General features: G+C 37.8%; 1 pseudogene across 1 annotated transcript in view; it reads right to left on the reverse strand.

Moving 5' to 3' along the window:
- Positions 1-5,174: 5,174 nt before the first annotated feature.
- LOC308551701 (N-acetylneuraminate lyase pseudogene) overlaps positions 5,175-25,502 on the reverse strand; it is a 67,661-nt pseudogene continuing 47,333 nt past the window's right edge. Inside the window, exon 2 of the transcript in view lies at positions 5,175-5,667. The product of the transcript in view is annotated as an N-acetylneuraminate lyase pseudogene (transcript). The remainder of the gene's footprint in view (positions 5,668-25,502) is intronic.

Consider the following 25,502-nt stretch of genomic DNA (forward strand, 5'->3'; position numbering starts at 1 on the left):
TAACTCATTTTACTTAGCATAATACCTTCTAGCTCCATTCATGCTGTCGCAAATGGTTAAGATTTCATTCTTTTTATGGCCAAGTAATATTCCAATGTATATATGTACCATTATTTTTTTCTCTTGTTTCCTTGGCCTGAGGAGATATATCAGAAAATATGACTGAAAGAAATTTTAGAGATTTTACTGACTATGTTTTCTTCTAGGAGTTTTATAGTTTCAAGTCTTACACTTAAGTCTTTAATTCATTTTGAGTTTATTCTTGTATACGGTGTCTTTTTTTGCATGTATCTGTCCAGTTTTCTCAACACTACTTTTTGAATAGACTGTCTTTATGCCATTGCCTACTTTTTCAAATATTAATTACCGATATCGGTGTGGGCTTAATTTCTGGGATCTCTATTCTGTTCCATTGATCTATGTGACTCTTTTTATGCCAATACCATTATGTTTTTATTATTATCACCTTGTAGTATATTTTGATGTAAGGTAGTGAGATTCCTCCAACTTTGTTCTTCTTTCTCAAGATTGCTGTGGCTCTTTGGGGTCTTTTGTGGTTCCATATAAATTTTTGGATTATATGTTCTAGATCTGTGAAATATGCCACTGGTATTTTAATAGGAATTATAGCAAATCTATAGATTGCTTTGGGTAGTATGGACATTTGAATGATGTTAATTCTTCGTATCCATGAACATGGTGTATGCTGCCATTTATCTGTATCTTCTTCAGTTTCTTTCTTCAGTGTCTTATTATTTTCTGAATACAGGTCTTTTATCCCCTTGGGTAAATTTATTCCTAGGTGTTTTATTATTTTTTGATGCAATTATAAATGGTATTGTTCTCTTAGTTTTCCTTTCTGATAGTCCATTATTGGTGTATAAAAATGCAACCCATTTATGGATGTTTATTTTGTATCCTGCTACTTTACTGACTTTATCAGTTCTAGTAGTTTTTTGGTTGGAATTTTTAGGTTTCTATATACATAGTATCATGTCACCTGCAAATAATGACAGTTTTGGTTCCTTTTCTATTTGGTTGCCTCATATTTCTTCTTCTTGTCTGATTGCTGTGGCTAGAACTTCCAGTACCATGTTGAATAAGACTGGTGAAAGCGGACACCCCTGTCTTGTTCCTGTTTTTAAGGGAAATGGTTTTAGTTTTTGCCCATTGAATATGATGTTGGCTGTAGGTTTGTCATATATGGCCTTTATTATGTTGAGGTATGTTCCTTCTGTTCCCACATTTCTGAAAGTTTTTTATCATAATGGTTGCTGCATTTTTGTCAAATGCTTTTTCTTCATCTATTGAGATGACCATATTATTTTTATTTTTCACTTTGTTTATGTGCTGTATCATGTAAATTGAATTATAGATATTGTACCACCTTGCATCCCAGGAACAAATCCTACTTGATTATGATGTATGATCTTTTTAATGTATTGCTGGATTTGGTTTACTAATATTCTGTTGAGGATTTTAGTATCTATATTCATCAGGGATATTGTCGTATAATTTTCTTTCTTTGTAGTGTCTTTATCTAGTTTTGGGATTAGAATAATGCTGGCTTTATAAAATGAGCTTGGGAGTCTTCCCTCCTCTTGAATTTTTTTGGAATACTTTGAGAAGTATAGGTGTTAGCTCTTCTTTGAGTGTTTGGTAAAGTTCACCTATGAAGCCATTCGGACTAGGACTTTTGTTTGTTGGATTTTTTTATTATTATTACTGCTTCAATTTCATTTGTTGTAGTTACTACTCTTCTTATTCAAAATTTTCCTTGGGATTCTTAAAGTTATATTTTCATTTGAACTTTAGAATAACTGTGGCTGATTCAAAATTGAATCCTATTTGTATTTTATTTGGATTTTTGAAAATTATAAATATTCTTTTTTTTAAAAAAATATATCTTTATTGATTTCAGAGAGAGGAAAGGAGAGGGGGAGAGAGAGACAGAAACATCAATGATGAGAGAGTCATTGATCGAGCCCACAACCGGGGCATGTGCCCTGACCGGGAATCGAACCCCGATCGCCTGGATCCTAGGTCGACGCTCAACCGCTGAGCCATGCCCAGCCGGGCAAAAATTATAAATATTCTTGATAGAATTGTTTTAGTAAAAATAATTTTTATTGCTACTTTAAATGGGTTCTTTTCTTTGATTATATTTTCTAAGTTATTATATATAGGAAAGTTAATGCTATTTTTATTAAATAATTTCCTATGTAGCTCTAAAATTGTGATAGGGAAGCATATGTATTGAGTGTACATGATGAATGCTCTGATTCCAGTTTTGAAATATATATATACTTCTAGAAAATATATTGTCAGTTCATGAGCCAAAATGTCAACTTTGACTATCTCTGAATAATGGATTATGATTCTGAACAATCTCTGTTGTCTTCTTTGTATTGTCTATTGTTTCCCACATTTCTTGCAGTAAACATGTATTATTATTATATCAAGAAGAAAAAACTATTTTAAAAAGAGAAAAGAATCATGGCATCAAGAGATGTAACTTTGGAGTATAGTTGTGGTGTTTATATAGGGAGGAAGGGAACAACATGACCAATTGCATAATTAGGGTAGTCTAACTGCTGTAATAAACTATCTCAAAGACTCAGTGGCTGGACACACACACAAAAATTCTTTTTTTCTTAGAATATAATGTAATCCACAGGGACTGGGACAGGGAGAGGGAGCTATTGCATATAGTAGGTTTTACAGTATCAGGCCAGAAGTGAAATGGTCACTTCTACTCACATTCAGTTGGCCAGCCCTCAGTCATGTGGCCATATCTAGCTGGAAGGGTGACTGGAAAGTGTAATCTAGTTGTGTACTCAGGAAGAAGAGAACTTGGATACTGGTGAGCACTCATAGCCTTTAAGTGAGTGAGTCTAGTGAGCACTTAGAGTTGCATTAGTGTCCTGGTATTATTTTCTAGGATACTTATTTGGGTTTGGGAGTATTCTTCCCAGAGAACTTTCTTGAAGTTGTCTAGAGTACCCACATTGCCCCTGAATAATCAAAGAGGCAGAGATATTCCCTCCCCACCAAGATTCACAGGCAAATTTTTTTATATCTTAGTCCCACTGCCCAGACTTCTTTTGCATTGAGTCATCGCCAATCTGAAGTTGAATCCTCAGACTCTAATTTTCCACCTTACACCTGCTCTGACTTTGTGTCTTCAGTCATTTAACTTAGTATCTGACCTTCATCTATGATGGACACTGCTTACTCTATGTATAATACTTTGGTGAATTGTCTAAATTTCTTTCTGTGCCTGAACTCAGTCCATCTCCTGCTTCCTGACCTGACACTAGGTTGTCAGGCTGGCATCTCAAAAAGGCTCTGTGTCATCTTAACTAGTGCCGATTACTTCCTCGAGAAGGAGGGAATAATTTTCCTTGCCCTGGTTTCTGGAAAGTGATTGATGAACTACTTAGAGTTGAGTTCATGCAATTACCTGCCCAGTGTCCTTTGGTACTCCATGTTTGTGTAAGGAAGCTGATAGATATATGTGTTACAGCCTGACATGGCTTATTTGGAATGGATCGCTTATGGACAAGTGATACCATCGCCATCTCACAAAATATTAAAATACATGTTATGGTGAAAACATTCAGTATATTCATAAAGAACAAACCCTCCATAAATATCCCCGGAAGCTGGGGTTGATTTTTTTAGCTCTCTGCTCACATTGAAAGAAACAATTTGTTTCTTTCCCATAGGGGCTTCAGAGTGAAATTCCTTTTTTACCCATTACAAGTTTTCTGTGATGTGTTTTAAAACAGCATGTTTTGCTATCCAACAAACTGCTAGGCAAACAAAATGCCTGAGGCCTATGACCAACTGTGGGTATTGAAGTCTAGAGCTATTTTTAAAATAACATTTCTTTTCTGATTATAATAGTAATGCATAACAATGACTTATGCTTTTGAGTCCATACGAAGAGCTCAATACAGGGCTCCATCTTTTGCATGCATTGAATAATCTTCAGAATATCTTTCTGAATGTAAATATAATAATTTCCATTTAACATAGATGGAAACTGAAGTCCAAAAAAATCCAATATCTTGTTTAGGTTGACAACTAGGAAGTGGTAATGCTAAAATTAGAACATGGGTCTTCAGATACTGGGGCAAGCACACTATAAGGACACCAAATCCTGCCTCTATAAATGACTATTACAGCAAATCTGAAGAATATAAAATACAATGAAGAAAAACACAACAAGAATAAAAAATATTCATAATACTTTAACCTACAGATATCTATTTTTTCCAAATGAATATTTATTAAAATGAAAGTACATTATAGTGGTTTAGAATTAGAAAATTTAAAAATAGGATTAAGAACCAGAAATGAAGATAATAGGATCTCCCAAAGGCAGATGGAATTAATCAATTGCAATTTTTCTCTTGATTCCATTTCATCTATATAAGCAGAAATTTCTTCTCAAAAATTTTGTGCAATGTTGAATGACTCCTTTTATAAAAAAAAAAAAATACATATTTTTTAATCCTCACTCAAGGTTATGTTTTTTGTTTTTTGTTTTTTTTTTAAAAAAATGATTTTAGAGAGAGAGAGAAAGAGAGAGAGAAACATTGATTGGTTGCCTCCCATACACACCCCAACTGGGGTTCCAACCCACAATCTTGGTTTGTGCCCTGACCAAGAATCAAACCCACTGCCTTTCAGTGTATGAGATGACACTCCAACCAACTGAAGCACACTGACCAGGGCTCATGACACCTTTTGTAGTTTTGCCCCTTTACAAAATAAAAATTTATAAAGATTGTAGTAGATACTTAAATACATCTTTTTAAAAAAGATTTTTTATTGATATTTAGAGAGAGGAAAGGATAGGGAGAGAGAGGGAGAAACACTGATGTGAGAGTGAAGCATCAGTTGGCTGCCTTCCCCCTCTGGGGATGGAGCTACAACCTGGGCATGTGCCCTGACTGGGAATTGAACCAGCAACCCTTCGGTGCATGGGACAATGCCCAACCAACTGAGCCACAAAGGCCAGGGCTAAATACTTGTTGGTTGATGTGAGAGTTTAATTGCTAAGAAAGAATTTAGTTCAAGCTTATCTACAAAGTTCTTTAGAAATAAATGGACTATTCTAGGTGGGTTATATACCAATGTATATACCCTGACTTGATAGAGAGGCATTAACTACAGGCTTCCAAGTTTCCATTCTTTAAATCAGTAAAAGAAAGGAAATCCAGGCTCTTTGTTTAGCTTCTGCATTATCAGTAAACTCCTTGGAGGCTTTCTGCAGTGGAAGCCGGGGTGGGCAGATTGGAATCCGACACCAGAGTCCCGATGTCTTTGGTCTGTGACACCGAAAAACCTAGTTTGATCACAAAATTGATAAATCTCTGAATACAAAAGTAATAATAAGGCTGAAGAGAAGTCCTTCCATTCAAAAGCCTCCATCATCTGGTTCGTCCCAGGTAGTTATAGGTACTGCCCACTGTTTTAGTCACTCCTATTACCAGAGCACTCAGCAGTTGCTCATCTACCCCCAAAGGAAAGCAAACTGTCACTGATGACTCTGATCAACACACTGCCCAAAATCTAAGAGCTCTGTGTCACTACATTTCAGCTCTTGGAAGGTGGGGATCTTCTCCTGAATCCCATCCAACAACTCCTCAGCATGAACTGCTCAAAACAATGAATGCCTCATTAATCCACCCAACATATATGTTTATTTTATTTAGTACATTTTCTTCAAGTCTCTACTCCTGATGGATAGGTATTTTTTTAATGAACAAGTTTTATACATGGTTTTATATTCTGCTTTTAACATTTAACCTTTTATTGTAAGCATATTTTCAAGTCAATAAATTTTGTTGAGGGCATTTTCATGGTTGCATGCCACTCAACTGTACCATAATTCGTTTAACCAGTCCCTTATTACTGGACATTTTTCTTCTTTCAGGTTTTGCTATTATAAAACAAATTATAAATAATTCTACCATGAATCCATTGGACATTTTTTGACTAACTATTTCCTTGTTATAAATCCCTAGTAGAATTACTGTTTTAAATAAATGCACATGTTTAAGGCCCTTGACACATATTGTCAAATATAACAGATTCTTGATTGCATCTATATATCAATCAGCCATAATTGACTTTAATTGGTTCTAACCAATACCAGAGGCATCTTTTTCATGTGGCCACTGAATACAAAATAGATTAGGATTATTTTAAATGCCATGTTTTCTACTTTATTTAAACATTTATGTTTTGGGAATAAGAGAAGGATTGGGCCTCAACCCTATCAGGTCAGAAAGGGCTTGATGACCTCAGGAGACCTGAGGTGGGACTGGATGGCATCTTCAGCAATATATGGCTGCCAGGAAGGAAGACCTGCAGAACAGACTGAAGGAATTCTGCCTACTAGAAGGATTGTGCATGAATGCAACATTTGCAGGTACATTCCATGTTATGAGACTGGCATTCTTGAGTAAGAGATAGAGGTAAAAATAGCTTTGAGCACTTAGTCTTTTTCAGCTTAGAGACTGAATTTAAAATACTCCTTATTTGAAGATCTTATGACTTTCCCTATGTAATGCCCGTGTAACAACGCTATAAGGCAGACAAATTAAGTATTATTATCCTAACTTTACAAAAAATAAGAAGAGTAACAGTAGAAATTTATCAAGTGTATACTGTAGACAGGCATTTGCATGTATTATTCTCCTTAATACTAGAAAGAACCCTATGCAATTGGTACCGCATTTCATGGATAAGGATAATGAGAAGCAACAATTTAAAATAACTTATTTAAAATCACAAATTTAGCAAGTTGCAGAAAAGGGATTCAAACATCCTTGGTCTCCAGAGAAATCTCAGGGTGGTTAGGTGCCTTATTTAAAGTTCCTCAGAGACTAAGCAGTTGAATTGGAACCCACGTCCAGGTCTCAATGTTCAGTGATCTTTCCAGTACTCCAAAGTTCCAATGTAGCCATTGGGATGCAGTTGACAATGTCAGTCTTTATTTTAAGTCCCCAACACTGTTAAGAGTCTCTCAAGCACAGACTAAATCTGCTTACAAACACAGTGGCAAATCATTGGCTTTGTTCCTTGACATCTGTGTATGCCACTGTGTAAGCTTGTACCTGTGGGGACCTGAAAATTCCCATAGGCGTCTGTTTGTTAATGAGTAGGTGGAGGAACTAAGAGATAAAATAACCTGTCCAAGGTGACATAACTATTAATGAAAGTAGAAATCACACTACCCTTCTCCCAGAGTTGTTGAGAACATTGTATCCATATTTGAAAGTGCTTTTTACAAAGTAAGCATTTGGTAAATATTAGTAAATATTAATAATGATGGTGATAATTATCCTGTTACTATAATAGGGTAATCAGTTGTTCTGCCTCATTAATCCTTCTGACCTCAAATGAGGACCATTAGATTCGTTACTTGTTTTACTGGATCAAATACTGCCTGACAGATATGTAAATATTGATTTCACTGTGTATGAAGAATGCTTCTTAGGAAGTTGCTGGTAAGCTAGGAGAAGCTGGCTCACCCTGAGATCCCAAGATTTGTACCAAATGACAGAGGCTTCTAAGCAGAGACATTATTTTCAATGGGTCCACCTCACACATATCTACTTTTACACACTATACTTGAACACGAGTCTGCTTTAACATGATAGAAAGCAAAAGGTACCCAATCCCTGCTTTTTTTAGTGTTGAATAGCAAAATGCTGTGGCAATCTAGGGAACTTCTCTCTATATAATGTGCCAACACAGTGGAATGGAATTAAATGGGACCTCATACCTAGTGTATTTCATTACCAGCATGTTCTATTTATCCTTGATCTACTGTATGAGTGGGCAATTTTCCTTCCAGATGAAGAGGCAGTCTAGTAACTGAATTATAATTTTCCAAGGAGAATTACTAGGCCTGTTTTAAAGAAAGAGGTCATTTTGGCTGGGAGAAATTAATAGTTTCCTGGTATGGTATTCTTATTACTACTAAAATATATGGTGTATAGATTCTAGCTTGATTTTTCCTCTCAACAGTGAATGCAAATAGTGAAACTCTCTAGTCTTCCATTATCAAAGCCATATACTCTAGAGAGACTAGAACCAGACATGGCTCTGGATTGGAGTTCTGGCTATAATTGTACTGGGGATCACATCACTGCCATGTGCAGTAACCTTCTCACTGGTAAATGGAAAAACAGAGCAAGCCATGCCCCTCAAAGAAGCATAGTAAAGAATGTAGGTTTGTGTCATTAGGGCCCCCCAAAAAACTGTGTGCTATGTATTGATGTGGCCAGGGCCAGCCATTACCCTGAGAATAGGCAAGAGAGTATGGCAGACACTATAAACCCATTTCCACTACCAGAAATAAAATAAAATATAAAATAAAGTTGTTAATTAAAAACTTGATGTTTACCGATCATCAATTATATGAAAGAGTCAAGCACCTAAAATATGCTGGGATATTATAGTAGATATTTTACTAACAGTATTGCCAAACCTCAAAACAATTATGTAGGACAAGTACTATTATTCTCATACACATTTTACAGATTAGGAAACTGAAGTGCAGAAAATTTAAATAATTTTCCAAAGGCAGATGGTAGGAGGAAAAGCTGAGATTGAATTCCAGAAAGTGTATTCTTTACCAGTAAGGCCAGTTTTTCATCAGTGTAAAAAACAGGTGCATTGCTATGGACACCAGGTCAGCACAGAAATTTTGCAATGTATTCAGTAGAATACTTATGTCCCATTCTGTGTAGACCACTTCATTTACAAAAAACCATAGCAGCCTTAAAAGGTAAATACTGTTACCATCACCACCATACAGATAGGGCATCTGAGGCACAAAATAACTTCCCCAGGTCATCTAACTTGTATGGTACAGAGTTAAGACTCAAACTATAGTTTTTCTGATTCTAAAACACCAGCCTGGAAGGAGGCTACATGAATAAAACAGGGCCCTTGCCCATATGAATTTGTATTCTAATAAGTGAGGAAAGGTCCTGGACACGAATCACTAGAATTCAAAGTCCAGTGTAATAAGTTCCATGTGTGTCATGAAAAAGGAGGAAGAGAAGGAGGGGAGAGGTAAAGGGGAGGAGGAGGAAGGAGCAAAGGGGAAGAAGGAAGGAGAAGAAATACGACTGTGGAAGAGAAAAATACCATTTCTGTTCATAAATAGCTCCATGGAAAAGGAGGCATTAAGTGCTTCCTTGAGGAATGGAAATGAATTGAAGAGCTAAAGCCTCATTTTATTTAGGACCTGCTATATTCCAGGCATTGCAGTAGGTTCTTTACATCCATTAAGATTGGGTCTCACAAGGACAATGTCATTGTTCCCAGTTTGTAGCTGAGGAAACAGAGGCAAAGCAAAATGATGTAGGCAGATGTGAGTGAATGACATGAACAAAGGCCTGGCCTAGGGATAGGGATCATAAATAGAGATATTTTCGGAACATAGAATTCACAGTGGTATTAGAAAGGAGTGCTGGCCCCATATTGCAGGAGTTCTGGCACTCTATCCTATTGACAATGGAGAGTTGGTCACATTTCCTGAAGCAGAAAGGAGATAATGAGAGCATTTTTAAAGGAAGATCCTCAGGCATTGGTTTGTGGGTTGGAGGATGAATTGAATGGCAGTAACTAGAGTGAGTAAAGATGCTGTTTGTATACCTCAAGCACAGGAATGTGGGAACAGGCCCAGAGACCTAAGTCTGAGTCTGAGCTCCGTCATTGATTAGCTTTATGATCTTAGGTAAGGCATTCTGTCTCTCTTGACCCTCAGTTGTCTCAGCTCTAGATGAAGATAATAATACAACGTACTTGCTTCAATGGGATGCTGTGAGGAGTAGACAAGACAAAATGTGTGAAATGCTCTGCTCAGTGCCTGATACTTAGTAATCATGGGAGCTCCAATTTTGTTTCATGAAATCTGATCCTAGCTTAGAGGCTGTTAAAGTAATCCATGCACAAGGTGATAAGGACCCAGACTGGCATGGTGACTAGAGAGGATTGAAAGAGAGGAAATAATGGTGACAGTGACTCCTTGCATGGCTAGGCTGTTGAGGGGGGGAAAAATCTTACTTTAGCCAGAGTATTCTTCTGTCAAATGAAAAACAGATTTGAAAATGAAAATGTTCTATCATGTGCAGTGTAGTGTTTGTATGGCTTTTGTTAGACTGAAAAACACTGACTCCAACTTTGTAACTTTGTAATATCTATTTCATTCTTCTGTTGTTGTTGTTAATCCTCACCTGAGGATATTTTTCCCATTGATTTTTAGAGAGAGAGGAAGGGAGGAAGTGAGGAGAGACAGAGAGAGAGAGAGAGATGTGAAAGAGACATTGGTTGGTTACCTCCCGCACACACCTGCAACCCAACCCTCTCTGGGTGGGAGAGATCTGGGGTATGGCATTTTTCTCTGTGAACCAGAGTCACATGAATGACACTCAGCTTCAGATGCCTGAAGCCAAACTTCAAATTTCCTAGATTCTTCTTTTGGAATATATTTGCACACATGCACATGCATGATGCACACATACATGTCCTTTTGATTTGTTTGCTTTTTTCCAACTTCATCAAACCCAGTTCCCTTTGTCACTTTATTCTCCTTCATGTTCAGTGCTGAGACTATTGGACATAGATATTCTTTTTCTACTGGATAGGAAAAAGGCTGATGGTATTCCCCTTGAGGAGATTCTGACTGGAGCAGCATTGAGCAGACCTGGCAGTCGAGATCACTCACCCAGAGTGACTTAAGGGGAGGAAGAAGAAAGTTTTAGTGCCATAGAACATTGAATCCCAAAAATGGGTGTGAAGGATTTTGCCAGTCTTAACAATGTTTTACATATCCATATACAAATGAGAAAAAAATAAAGTCAAGGTAGTGAATTTTTCATAAAGCTAAAAGGATTCAACATAATGATCTGTTCTCTATTTTGAGATTATGCCCTTCTAGTTTTTATGGTGATAAAATGTCTTTTTTGTTGTTGAGATTATTGTGGTAGCTTTTTAAAATGCTTTCACTTAGCAGTTAAACTCTGTAAATCCTACATATGTTCCCAAAATGCTCATGGAAAATGTTATTGGTCTGTGAAATTCAAAAATCTGGAAACCGTTGATTCATATTGCCAAAGATGAAAGGATTCTTCAACATCAACCTCCCCATCTCAATTTTATGGATAAGTCAACTGAAGGACTTAAACTCACGTAGCAAGTTGGTAGAAGGAACAGGACTGGAACTGCATCACTTGATATCCAGGTTACTGAGCCTTCCTCTCCCCTGCCTTGCTGTTCCAAATGGAAAGAGACACTGATGAAAAGCTCCCTTGACCTCACTATGTAACAAATTTTTACCATGCACTGTTCATTTCCTGTTTCATTTTAAGTTCAGGAACTAAAACCACAGCCAAAATCCCAAAGGGAAATGATGACAACTACATTCCCTGCCTCCTAATCGTTAACACTGTTGCAGTGGGGGTGGGCAATAAAATGGTCACTTAAAGTTTTGCTGACTTGCTCACTGTTGAGTCAGAAGAAATGCCTACTCAGAGCATTAATTTCTTATTAGTTGTTAATCCAGCCAGGTTAGAAAATTGGATGTAGAAAAATAAGCATTCACGTAGATTTTTCTGATCATTAACTAGCAATGGCTTACAGAAGTGGGTCAGTGCTGTTACAGAGGGGAAAACTGGAGGTTTCTGAGCTCTACCTAAAGCAAGAGACAATCAGCTTCTGGCCTGGGGAAGCTGATGGGGGCAGAACCAATTCAAAATTGGGGCATTTGGGTTGCTCACACCTAGAATTCTAACTGCAGTGCCAGGATTAGAGGGACCCTAGTAAGAATCACAGAGAGGCACTGCTTTGGGAAAACATCTCTCTACATCTACATTAAAGGAGTCCTGGCTTTGATTAGAAAGGCCTCTAAACATCATGTTTTATACTAGTGTATTCATTTCCTATAGTTGCTATAACAAATCGCTATGTACTTAATGGGTTAAAACAATGCAAATTTATTATCTTACAGTTCTGTGTCAAAAGTCGAAAATGAGTTTCACTGGGCTAAAATCCAGGTGTCCTTCTAGAGGCTCTAGGGGAGAATCCACTCCTTGCCTCTACCAGCTTCTAGAGGCCATTCCCTTTTTTTTTTTGTCCCATGGTGGCATCACTTAGACTTCTGCTTCTACTCTCACATCCTTCTCTCTTTAACTTTGACCCTCCTACCTCTCTCTTAGGAGGATCCTTGTGATCACATTGGTCCTACCAGGATAATTTGCCCATCTCAATATTCTTAATTTAAAAACACATCTGCCAGTCTCTTTTGCCATGCAAAGTAACAGTCACAAATTCTAGGGATTAAGATGTAGACCTCTTGGGGAGCATTTTTAGCCTACTGGAACTAGTAAAACTATTTTTTTCAAATGAAAGGTGAGGAATCCTAAGACATAAATTGCACCAAAGCAGAAGAGCTGTAATTAAAGTCTTGCTCATTCAGACTCTACTACTTCCTAACCGTGACAGTCACAGAAGCACCCCGGTGGAACCTGGTGGCTCTAGCACAAATTTGAATACAACTGATTTATACCTGAAGGGAGGATGTCATTTGGAAACACCTCAGCCACCACATCCTCAATATTTATTATATTCTTCGATGAAACCAGATGCCTCTTAATGCTTGTCAATGAGCTCTACAGGATGAGGCCTTGCTCATTTAGCCCTGCATTACCAGAATCTGAGGTGCTCAATGTTTGTTAAGTGAATGAGTGAATAATTGATTAATGGTGAATGAAAAATGCTTAGGCAGCATCCGTTTCCTATTTCCCTGCTGACAGTTACATGAGTCAGACCTATACATCAGCGTTATAGGAGAAAGATGAGAATGGAACTGTGCCACCTTGCTCTCCCTCGCTATATCCTGTTCCAAACCATTTATACACATGTATACACACCGAATTTAATTGCTTGTCATGGGTCTTAACAGAATGTATCATTTCAAATCTTGATCATGGACATATTTGCACATGATGCAACTAAACAGTGGTATTTTAATATCTTTCTTAACCTGTTTTCCAGAAACTCATTCCTGAGGGTAAGATTAGAGATGGAAAAAGGAATGTTACAGATCAAGGTGCTTTGGTGCCTTAAAGGTTATTTTGGGTAGGCAACTTTACAGATGAGGAGAGTAAGGCCTGAAGAAGAGAAGGGACTTATCCAGTATCATAGAGCACATCTTATAAGATCTAGACTAGAACCAAGGTCTTATGCTCCTGAATACAGTGTTCCTTCCATTGTTCCACAGTTGCATAAAGCTGAACAATTCTATCAAGAAGTTTAGCTATAGAGATCATAAAACATGAGATTTCAAGGGTGGTACAATGATCTCTTATATCTCTAAGCCTACATTTGGCAAATTGGTGGCTCCCAAGAGAAATTCAACACATAGACCTAATTAATTTGTTCCATAGTTAAAAAAAATTATTGGTATAACTTTAAATAGAGTAGGTACATTCCAGCTCACCCATATCCCCAACACTTTCTATTGGTTTAAATCAGTCCATTTCATTCTCTTATGTTATATATTTCACACCCTTGTAGACATTTGAGTTTTTAACCCCTGACATAAAAAATCAAAATGTATAAGAACTGTCAATGTTTGGGGCTGCAAACTATTTCTAAGTGTCTTTCACACTGTAAGTGGTATAAACATTTGTTTGACAGTCATGTGTCTTGAAGATTGATGTTTCAGAAAATAATCACCATCATTAACCCGTATTTCAGTCAATGCATAAGAAGGAAGAAATGATAAAGCAGACTATATCTCCTCTTCCTCCAAACCAATCATTACTCACTTCTCACCTGGATCTCTCCCCACCAAACTTTTTGGTATCTTTAGGTCTGACTCTAATTGAAATTAGTCCTAGGTCATGTGTAACTGTGACTTGGCAGTCTAACCTTATAGCATATGAAGAAGAGGATTATAAAGCTAGTTATCATGTGAACTCTTGAGCATAAGATAAATGTTAATAGTGAGGACAGAGCAGAGCTCCAATACCAGTGGGGAACTGGGATGATAATTATAAACTTGTTAGGCACACACAATGTATATTTCACTTGGGATGTGAGTGCTTAAAGTCTCCTCTAAGATACACTAGAGAGCAGATTCTAGGTAGCATGGCTGAGACTAACACTACCCGGAGTGGAAATTGGGCTTCTGGTATCTTACCTTACATATATTATATAGGCTTTTTGTACTTAAAGCTGGGCAGAGTTGGGGCAAGCAAGCATTGACAGTTACTACAGTTTTGGGCACATTGTTGGCATCCAGTCAAAGCATGTGGATTGAAACAACTTATTGGGGATAATTCCAATCTACCCAGTAGAAATAGAATTGTTTCCAAGTTGTGGCTCTGGACTTGCACACTTAAAAACATTGAAACAACTTCAGAACTTTAAATCCGGTGTACCACATAGAATATTTTTGGAAACTCTCTGGTTTTATTTGGAAAATTATATCTGATATTTGGCAAAGGATTAAAATTTCCTGAGCTTTGCACTAATTCTGAATCTTAAACAGTAAATCTTCAAAAGCTTTGACTCCACCACATGGCATTGATGGGATCTACAAACAAGAAGAGAACAATATTTAAAAAGGAAAATAAGTGCCAAGTTTTGCCATTAGATGTAACAGGTAGAATCCTTTCTGTATTTCAGCAATAGTCCTATCCCTTAGGAACACAACTCTAAGAAAACATACCTTAGAAAGAGGCATGAGCAAGAAAGTATGGCAGAACATCTACCTGGCTCTGCCACTGATATCACATGGCTGGGGAACTGTCCCAATTGCCTACTCCATGGAGATAGCATGCTGTATAAGTGATGGTGAGAGAAATGCTGTTCACACCAGAAATGTCTCCTGGGAGACAGATATATTAGCTCCATGAAGACAATAACTCTGTTTATGACACTCACTATTATGTCCCTGCAGTTAGACTGTATGCCTGGCACAGAATTGGTGTTTACAGTGGCTTCCAAAGGCCTGATGAATAGCACTCCATTTCATCAAATATACAAAACAGTAAATATGGACTTTAAATATCACTTCATTACTGATGGAGTCCAGGGTAGACAACCTAGTTTAACAAGCATGGGAAATGTGTCAAATGAATTGTAAGAAATAGGCAAACTTATCCATTTAAACATAAGCAGCACAGGAGGAACAGAATAGAACACTGGCTCCCATGAGTACAATTGCTCCCAAGAGAAAGGAAAACTGAATTAAGCATGGCCAGTAATCTACCCAAATTTATCAATCAAATAAGTATTCCTCAATTTTGGTGCTCAATAAATACTTTATGGAGGCCACATGAATGGTACCTGTGAAAGGCGGAAAGTGAACTTGAAACACCACCTATGGTAATTAGTGTAGCCCAAACACTGACCTTCATGCCTGCCTGAGGAGCACTGGGATAGCCACAGTGGTGTCCTTGTATAAATAGCACTCTGTAGACCACATTAAGTTTCTATAAAATCAGGCTTCAGGTCCTCTCATACACAAATAAGATGAGCTAAAGACTGCGTTGACTTCTGCACAGGGGGCCATAGGAAAGTGTCTTTCACCCTGAGATAAGGTGAGTTCGACTAGGGGCCAGGGCAAAGGGTTACTGACGGATGCAGCTTGAATAAGAGGGATCAGCTAATATTTTTTCCAGTACCATACTGGAGCAAGAAAAAGAGATTCATTAAGTCAAAGTAAGTTTCATGCTTTGTTTTGCTTTGCTTTACTTTGTGGAACATCTGTTAATGTCCCTCTATTTCTAACCATGTATCTCATCAAACTAATCCTAGACAATCAGAAGAGCCGCCAGGCCGGCCTGGCTCAGCTGTTGAGCATCGAGCTATGATACCGGAGATCATGGTTTGATTCCCAGTCAGAGCACATGCCAGGGTTGCTTGCAGGAGGCAGCCAATCAATGACTCTCTCTCACCTCTGACGTTTCTCTCTCCCCTTCTCCCTTCTTCTCTCTCTGAAACCAATAAAATACATATACATTTTTGGGGGGGAGGGCTTACCAAAAAATTTAATTTTATAATTCAATCAAGACTTTGGGATTTTAAAATACTGCTTCCTCATTATTATTTTTTTAAAGTTTCTTTATCTTTATTGTTGAAAATACTACAGATGTTCCCTTGTTATCCCCATTGATCCCCTTTACCCTGCATCTATCCTACCCATAGGCTTTCCCCATACCAATGTCTGTGTCCATGGGTTATGCTTATAAACATAGAAATTCTTTGATTAATCTCTCCCCACTTACTCCCCCCTCCCCACATTCCCTCTGAGACCCCTCAGTCTGTTCCATGCTTCTATGTCTCTTGATCCATTTTGATCATCAGTTTATTTTATTATATTCCACATATAAGTGACATCATGTGGTATTTGTCTTTCTTCGACTAGCTTATTTCACTTAGTATAATACTTTCTACTTCCCTTCATGCTGTGCCAAAGGATAAAAGATCCTTCTTTTTTACAGCTGCATAGTATTCCATGGTGTAAATGTGCCACAGATTTTTTATCCACTCATTTACTGATGGGCACTTGGGCTGTTTCCAGATCTTAGCTATTGTAAATTGTGCTGCTATGAGCATAGGGGTGCATAAGTTCTTTGTGATTGGTGTTTCGGGTTCCTTAGGAAATATTCCTAGAAGTGGGATCACTGTGTCCAATGGCAGGTCAATTTTTAATCTTTTGAGGAAACTCCTTACTGCTTTGCACTGTGGCTGCACCAGTCTGCATTCCCACCAGCAGTGTATTAGGGTGCCCTTTTCTCCCCACCCTCCCCAGCACTTGTAGTTTGTTGATTTGTTGATGGAGCCACTCTGAAAGGTGTGAAGTGATACCTCATTGTGGTTTTAATTTGCATCTCTCTGACGATTAGCAACTTTGAGCATTTTTTCATGTCTCTTAGCCATTTGTATGTCCTCTTTGGAGAAGTGTCTATTTAGGTCCTTTGCCCATTTTTTAATTGGATTGTTTGTCTTCCTTTTGTTAAGTTGTATGAGTTCCTTATATATTTTGGATATTAACCCTTTCTCTGATGTGTTGTTGACAAATATGTTCTCCCATACAGTGGGCTCCCTTTTCATTTTTTTGGTGGTTTCTTTTGCTGTGCAGAAGCTTTTTATTTTGATGCAGTCCCATTTATTTATTTTATCCTTAATTTCTCTTGTCGTAGGAGACGTATCAGTAAACATATTCCTACGAGAGATGTCTGAGATTTCGCTGCCTATGTTTTCCTCTGGGGTTTTTATGGTTTCATGTCTTACATTTAAGTCTTTTATCCATTTTGAATTTACTTTTGTGTATGGTGTAAGTTGGTGGTCTAGTTTCATTTCTTTGCATGTACTTGTCCAATTTTCCCAACACCATTTATTGAAAAGACTGCCTTTACTCCATTGTATGTTCTTGCCTCCTTTGTCAAATATTAATTGACCATACGGCATGGGTCAATTTCTGGGTTCTCTGTTCTGTTTCACTGATCTGTCTGTTCTTGTGCCAGTACCAGGCTGTTTTGTTGACAGTGGCTTTGTAGTATAACTTGATATCTGGTATTGTGATCCCTCCAACTTTGTTCTTCTTTCTCAAGATTGCCATAGCTATTTGGGGTGCTTTTTGGTTCCATATAAATTTTCAAAGTGTTTGTTCTAGATCTGTGAAATATGCTGTTGGTATTTTAATAGGGATTGCATTGAATTTATAGATTGCTTTGGGTAGTATGGACATTTTAATAATGTTAATTCTTCCAATCCATGAACATGGTATATTTTTCGATTTGTTTATACCTTCCTCCGTTTCTTTTTTCAATATCCTATAGTTTTCCAAGTAAAGGTCTTTTACATCTGTGGTTAAGTTTATTCCTAGATATCTTATTTTTTTAGTTGCAATGGTAAATGGGTTTTTTTTTTTTTTTTTTTAGTTTCTCTATCTGAGAGTTCATTATTGGTGTATAAAAATGCCATTGATTTCTGGGAGTTAATTTCGTATCCTGCTATCTTGCTGAATTCATTTATTAAATCTAGCAGTTTTTTGGTGGAGTCTTTAGGATTCTCTATGTACAATATCATGTCATCTGCAAATAATGACAGTTTTGTTTCCTTCTTTCTTATTTGGATGCCTTTTATGTTTTCTTCTTGTCTGATCGCTGTGACTAGGACTTCCAGTACTATGTTGAATAAGAGTGGTGAAATTGGACACCCCTGTCTTGTTCCTGTTCTTAGGGAATATGGTTTTGGTTTTGCCCATTGAGTATGATGTTGGCTGTAGGTTTGTCATATATGGCCTTTATTATGCTGAGGTATGATCCCTCTATTCCTACTTTGCTGAGAATTTTTATCAAAAATGGGTGCTGGATTTTATCAAATGCTTTTTCTGCATCCATTGATGTGATCATGTGATTTTTGTCTTTCAGTTTGTTTATGTGACGTATCACGTTTATTGATTTGCAAATATTGTACCAGCCTTGCATCCCTGGAATAAATCCCACTTGGTCACGGTGTATGATCTTTTTAATATATTGCTGGATCCAATTTGCTAATATTTTGTTGAGGATTTTACAGCATCTATGTTCATCGGGGATATTGGCCTGTAATTCTCTTTCTTTGTAGTTTCTTTATCTGGTTTTGGAATTAGGCTAATGCTGGCCTCAAAAAGAGTTTGGAAGTGTTCCTTCCTCTGGGATTTTTTGAAATAGTTTGAGGAGGATAGGTGCTAATTCTTCTTTGAATGATTGGTAAAACTCCCCTGTGACATCATCTGGGCCAGGGCTTTTGTGTGCTGGGAGCCCTTTGATTACTGCTTCAACTTCATCAGTAGTTATTGTCCTATTCAGGCTTTCTGACTCTTCCTGATTGAGTTTGGAAGGTTGTCTTTTTCTAGGAATTTATCCATTTCATGCAGGTTGTCCAGCTTGGTGACATATAGTTGTTCATAATATTTTCTTATAATCCTGTATTTCTGTTGAGTCAGTTGTTATTTCACTTCTTTTTTAAATTTTTTTATTTTGTTTATTTGGGTCCTCTCTCTTTGTTTCTTGGTGAGTCTGGCTAAAGGATCATCAATCTTGTTTATCTTTTCAAAGAACCAGCTCTTGGTTTCATTAATCTTTTGTATTTTTTTTTTTTTAGTCTCTATGTAATTTTTTTCTGCTCTGATTTTTATTATTTCTTTCCTTCTACTTACTCTGGCCTTTTCATGTTGTTCTCTTTCCAAGTTTTTAAGTTGTAAGTTTAGAGAGTCTATTAGAAGTTTTTCTTGTTTTTTGAGGTAGGCTTGTAGGGCGATGAACTTCCTTCTCAGGACTACTTTCATTGTGTCCCATAGATTTGGAGTTGTTGTGTGTTCATTTTCCTTTGTTTCCAGGAAGTTTTTTATTTCTTTCTTGATCTCTTTGGTAACCCATTCATTGTTTAAAAACATGCTTTTCGGCCTACATGTGTTTAAATGTTTTTTAGTGTTTCTATTGTAGTTGATTTCTAATTTCATGTCACTGTGGTTTGGGAAGATGCTTGATAGGATTTCAATGTTCTTGAACTTGTAGAGACTTGTTTTGTGTCCTAACATGTGGTCTATCTTTGAGAATGTACCATGTGCACTTGAGAAGAATGTATATTTTGCAGCTTTGGTGTAGAATGTTCTGTAAATGTAAATTAAATCCATCTGATCTAGTGTGTCATTTAAGATCACTGTTTCCTTGTTAATTTTTTGTCTGGAAGACCTATCCAGTGAAGTCAGTGGGGTGTTAAAGTCCCCTAATATGACTGTATTGCTGTTGATCTCTCCCTTAAAGTCCTCTAGAAGTTTTCTTTTTATAAATTTAAGTGCTCCTATATTGGGTGCATATATGTTTATCAGGGTTATATTCTCTTGTTGGATTGATCCCTTTAGTATTATGTAATGACCTTTCTTGTCTCTCATTATGGTCTTCATTTTGAAGTCTATTTTGTCCAATATGAATATTGCTACCTCAGCTTTTTTTTCATTTCCATTTGTATGGAAAATTTTTTTTCCATCCCTTCACTCTCATCCTGTGTGAGTCTTTTGTTCTGAGGTGGGTCTCTAGTAGACAGCATATCTTTGGGTCATGTTTTCTTATCCATTCAGCCAGGCTGTATCTTTTTATTGGGCCATTTAATACATTTACATTTAAGGTTATTATTGAAAGATACCTATCTACTGCCACTGTGTTTCTTTATGCCTATGTTTTTCATTCTCTTTATTTCTACTCCTAATTATAGCAGTCCCTTAAACATTTCCTGTAATGCTGGTTTTGTAGTAATAAAGTCTTTTAGCCTTCTTTTGTCTGGGAAACTCTTTATTTCACCATCTATCTTGATTGATAATCTTGCTGGATAGAGTAGTATTGGTTTCAGATCCTTGTTTTGCATTACCTTGAATACTTCATGCCATTCCCTTCTGGCCTGTAGAGTTTCTGATGAGAAGTCAGCTGACAGTCTTATGGGGTCTCCTTTGTAGGTAACAGATTGATTTTCTCTAGCTTCCTTTAAGATTCTCTCTTTGTCTTGAATTCTTGGCATTTTAATTATGATGTGTCTGGGCATGGGCCTCTTTGGATTCTTCTTGCTTGCCAATCTGTGGCCTCCTGAACTTATGTGACTTTTTCCTTGATGAGATTAGGGAAATTTTCTGCCATTAATTTACCAAAAGGTTCTCTAACCCTTGCTTACTTTTGACCTCCTCTGGCCCTCCTGTAATATGAATATTGCTATGTTTCATGCTGTCCCACAGCAACCTTAGACTGTCTTCCTGTTTTTAATTGTTTTTGGGTCTCTGATTGAGTGATTTTTTTCTACCCTGTCTTCTAATTCACTGATCCAGTCCTCCACTTCCTCTAATCTGCTGTTTATTCCTTCCAATGAATTCTTTATTTCTGCTATGTCATTCTTAATTTCCTTCATAGTTTCTATATCTTTTTTCATGCTGCTGAGCATCCTTACAATCAGTATTCTGAACTCTGTGACTAATAGATTGCTTATCTCCATTTCATTTAGATCTTTTTCTGGAGACTTCTCTTGTTCTTTCATTTGGGGCTTGGTTTTTGGTCTCCCCATTTTGGCTGCCTATTTGAGTTTGTTTTTATGTATTACATAGGCTTGCTTGGACTCTCAGTCTTTTTGGAGGGTCTCTAGTGCCGGCCAATGTGAGGTGCAGTTTGTGACTGCCGTGAGTACCTTGTTTGGAGCTATTAACAACCTTTGGCTTGAGGTGTTTTCTGCTGGGGCTGGGTACAGTTGGACAGGACCAAGATGCACACCAAAGTCTGCTTTTTAAAGGGCTGGGTCCAGAAGCAGATCAGGCAAAGACTCAAAGCACTCTGAGGTCTGCCTCTGCCTGCGGGCTAATTGATCTGATTCTGTTAACAAGCCTCAGGCTGTAGAAACTCCTCTGGGCAGGGTGAGAGGCTTTCCAGCAGGGTGGGGCAATTGCTTCCCCTGGTCTGGGGAAATGACTCAGCACAGGAATCCAGAGGGGCGTCCCTTGATCTCACTCTCCAGAGCCCACAGCCCCTGACTGTCCTCACAGAGCTCCAGTCCACTCCACTCCCCCTCCACTGGAGCCCAAGGTGAGTGGCTGTACACGAAACTTTGTGCATTGGCTCTTTAAGACAGTGCCTGCAGTTCCAGCCATCTCTTTCTGGCAGACAGAAACCCTACTGCTTTTCACAGCCAGATGTTTTGTGTGCACCTTTCTCAGTTCTGGTGCTCTGGGCTGGGAAGCCCAGCCTGGGGTTGAGGCCCCAGAGTCCTCAGTGGGAACCCCCACAGCTGAGATCTCCCTCTGGACCTTTAGCTGCTGCCTGTGGGAGCCCAGCCAGCCCTCTCACATCTGCATTTCCTACCAGTCTCTATGGGGTCTCCTCTTTTCCTCCTTGGTTATGAGGGTGCTCTCCAGCTAGTCCTCAGTTGGTTTTCAGGATGGTTTTTCTATGTTTTAGTTGTAAATCAGTTTGGTCCCAGGAGAGTGTCAGTGTAGCTTCCACTTAGTTCACCGCCATCTTGGATCTCTCTCAAAAATATATTTGTTTTAAGAAAAGAAGAGCCAAGGGGCCTAATGCTCTCAGAAGGAAATTATCAGAAGGGGGCTACCTTATTCCTGAAGACCTCTATGATTTGGAGCCACAGGCTTGGAAGATAAAACATTTGAATCTTTTCCATTTCTCTAAAGTACTGGTTTTACTAATTGACAGTGATTGGAAAGGTTTGTGGTCAGGGTTACCACAATTCTGAGGTAATAAGATTAGCAGGTTTTGTACTGACACATTTTCCTTTCAGGAAAGCTGTATGCAAAGACAGCAACACTCACCATGTGTCCCGGTATGTGACCCAAAGTACTGGGCTTAATTGGCAAAGCAGAGTTGACAAGCTTACAAACCATTAATGGTAATCACCCACATTTAATCTAACTCTGTTTCTGCTCACAGACTTTATTAGATCATCCTTGTTAACTTACTCTAAATGATATCTGAGAATATAATCCTTCCTGGGTCTAGGATTTGTATCAACAACTTAATGACATACAGTTTTCCTTGTGTCACAATTATTGGTATACTCTTGACCCTGCTTGAGGTTTAGAAAGAATTAAAGGGACAGCCCTAGTTCTGACATTTATAGGTGGTTATTAATTCAACATTTATTGAGAGCCTACGCTGTGCTCTTTAAGCCCTTCACAAACATTGTCTAATTTAACACAACAACCCTGCAAGGTTGATGGTATTCTCCCAAATTTCCAGATGAGAAATCATCTCACTACAGAGATGAAATTACTTGCCCAAGTTCCACAGAGAATGAGTGGTAGAGCTGGGATTCACACCCAGATCTGCTGAGTTGCCAAGTTCCACAAGCTCCTTTTAATAATATGCTCAACTGCTTCCAGCTGCCTTTCTAGCTCATTGCCAGATCAGGTGAACCAGTCCTCTTTATGAAGTGTTTACTTTGTTTCTTCTCCCCGTTGAAACAGAAAGAGGAGCTAGCCCAACACACTAGAATGGGCCCCTTAATGATAAAGGTTGCTCACTGATTTTCTCTTTGAAGAACAGAATGGTCCTCTTTTTATATTATCTGCTTCTTCCTCTGGAAACTACCAAGTGTGAAAAAATGTAACTCATTAAAATAGTTTTAGAGCTTCCTTCAGTAACTACTGAAACTAACAAATGGCTTTGTTTGGCAGAGCTTCCAGTCACAAATGGAGGCTTGTACCACAACAGAATCTTTGTTGATGTTTTAATCTTATCATGAACAAAGTTTTTAAGTGAAGATTTCAAGCAGTTTTATCCAAGCCTCAAATCAGCAGGGACACAGAGCAGTGTCTCCCACAGATAGGCCTTAAGGTCAAGCTCTGTGGGTCTGGGAGCCCTGACTATCAAACTTCCCCATCCCAATTTTGGAGGTAAGAAAGCAAGGGAATGGGAGAGTAGGAGTGTTATGATTCCTCAATCTCGGAGTTGAAATGCCCCAAAAGATTTTTTTGTTAGGACGTTCTTCCAGACACTCAGAAAACAGATAAGGAGAGTGGGGCATATGGGAATTATGAGCTTAGAATTTATTCAGTGAATTCCAGGATCCTGGTGGAGTCAGCTGGCACATTCCCTAGAGTGACCTTATATCCCAGCTGACCCAAAATAAATTGTCTAATAGCGGGTGATTCTCATGTTACAACATCAGAGAGTTCCTGTAACTTTGGTACAAATTGGTGTTTTTATGTTTGTAAACAAATCTTGTACAAATGCTCTCTCATTAAAGAAGCCTTGTGGTGAATCCTTTTGTAAACTGAAGAGACCTTTTGTAATGCAAATAAGTTCCCTCTAATCTATCTGTATTGTTTCTGAGTTTTGTGTGAAGGATTTTCTTAGAGGATATATTAGCAATGCCCCAAATCACAAATATATTGCTTATTTATAAGCTGCTCATTTTAGAACACAGTCCACCTAGAAATTCATATCCCATTGTTACTCTATTGTTAATGAGTCTTGCAAAATACTGAGTTTTATTTATTTATTTATTTATTTGCTAGTTTGTTTGTTTTAGACTGGCTTATCTTTGGAAAATTTGCAGATTTTCAAAACTAACAAGGACAAAAATCAAGCAGATCTTGAAATAAAAGAGAAGCCAGGTGTCAAATATCAGGATAGTGACACTAAGATCTTTGTCTTTGCTTTCATTTTTGCTTTTCCTTTGCAAAATGATGTAGGTGGCCTTATTCATTCCAAATAAGGAAGAAAGACTTTTATCTTTTTTCAGTTCCTAGACTGGAGTGAGGACACTGAAGTCATTAAAAAAAAAAAAAGAAACTTCAAACCTCTGATGGATGTTGGAGCCTGTTTGTCTCTTAGTTGGCTAATGTACATGTTGTGCTCCTGCAGTTCCCTCTGGATAGCTGAGACATAAACAAGAAGCTGGAGAAGCCCACTGAGATTTGGGGTGTAGTCCTCTGAATCAAAAGTACCAATTTTTCTTTTTTTAAAGAAAGTATTAATTTTTATGTGGGACTGGAAGGACAGTATGTATGGACCACAGTATTGGTCACTCCAACTGAATAAAGATCTGTTTCATTGATCACCAGCAACAGCAGAGTAAGAGGAAGTTTATAAAGAAAGAGATGTGTCTTTTACTGAGGAGACATTATAAGTGGGCTGGTGATCCCAATGCTCTTGGACCCTTTCTTTAAGAGGGGGCTTTCCAGAAGATAACTAGAAGCACTAAGGACAGAAACCAGCAAACCTCAGGAGAACCAGGAAGACCCATGCAATAAGAAGCAACACTTCTACAAGCTAATTCTTATCCATGTTCAGAGACTGGACCCCAGAAAAAGGAATTGAGACCAAGTAGATTGTTGTGAGGTCACAGTGTCAAATAATAACTGGTTTTTAAGTGTATTTGTGAATTGAGTTAAAGAGTTGTTAGTAGGAAGTACCCAGCTGACTGAGGGGATATATTCCTCAAGTTGAGGAGTGAGATTTAGAGCCTAGAGCAATGGGCACAATTCCTTGAAGGGGCCTCCAGAATCTGTGCCACAGGTGAACATTACAGGATATACACACATCACATTTGGTTTTATCTTCCTCAGCTGTAACTACATGATATTCTTGAGATGCCAAACTGGGCAGATAATATTCAATTACATTTGTAATAAATTCAAACAAAATTAGAGTGTAAGAGGGAACTATTTTGTTCAAATGTTAAGTAGACAATGATGATATCTTTGAAATGAAACTTGATGAGAATCCACAAAGGAGATGTTAATAGCTGAATTTGTACAATATGAAGTCAATCCACTCTGAATTATGCTCTGCTTTCCTATGTAAGAAAACAACTAATTTTGAAACAAATTGAATTGTGATCCTCCATTTGGTTTCTTTAATTTTGAATTTCTTTGTTTTTAAAAACTGCCCATTTCTTAATGACATCTGCATCCTCAA

Source organism: Miniopterus schreibersii, assembly GCF_964146895.1.
Source record: "Miniopterus schreibersii genome assembly, chromosome: X".
NCBI classification, from domain to species: domain Eukaryota; kingdom Metazoa; phylum Chordata; class Mammalia; order Chiroptera; family Miniopteridae; genus Miniopterus; species Miniopterus schreibersii.